Source organism: Belonocnema kinseyi, chromosome 1 (genome assembly GCF_010883055.1).
Source record: "Belonocnema kinseyi isolate 2016_QV_RU_SX_M_011 chromosome 1, B_treatae_v1, whole genome shotgun sequence".
Lineage (NCBI taxonomy): Eukaryota > Metazoa > Arthropoda > Insecta > Hymenoptera > Cynipidae > Belonocnema > Belonocnema kinseyi.
Genome location: NC_046657.1, coordinates 20,591,288 through 20,591,605, shown reverse-complemented (window position 1 = coordinate 20,591,605; position 318 = coordinate 20,591,288).

Below are 318 nucleotides of genomic sequence, written 5' to 3'. Positions count from 1 at the left end.
TTACACACACTGCGTTGTGCGCTCAGCATGCTACTGCTGTAGTGTGCACCAACGTAACAACGTGTGCAAATCATAGAGATATTACAGATAGAGACGGCAAGCCATAGGCCGCTCTGTGAGGGTGAGGTGACTGCTGAGGACCTCTGATTCTCTTTCTACGCGTGGACAGATTCCAAGCTGGCTTGTCGCCTCTATCCATGGTGTAAATATGTCAAACTAAAACAATTGAACTGTTGAAGTTTGACATTCTCTTCTGAGGTTTTTAGTTGGGAAATAAATGTTGTTGGGAATCTTACATAAGTCTCAGTGTGTTTTTAA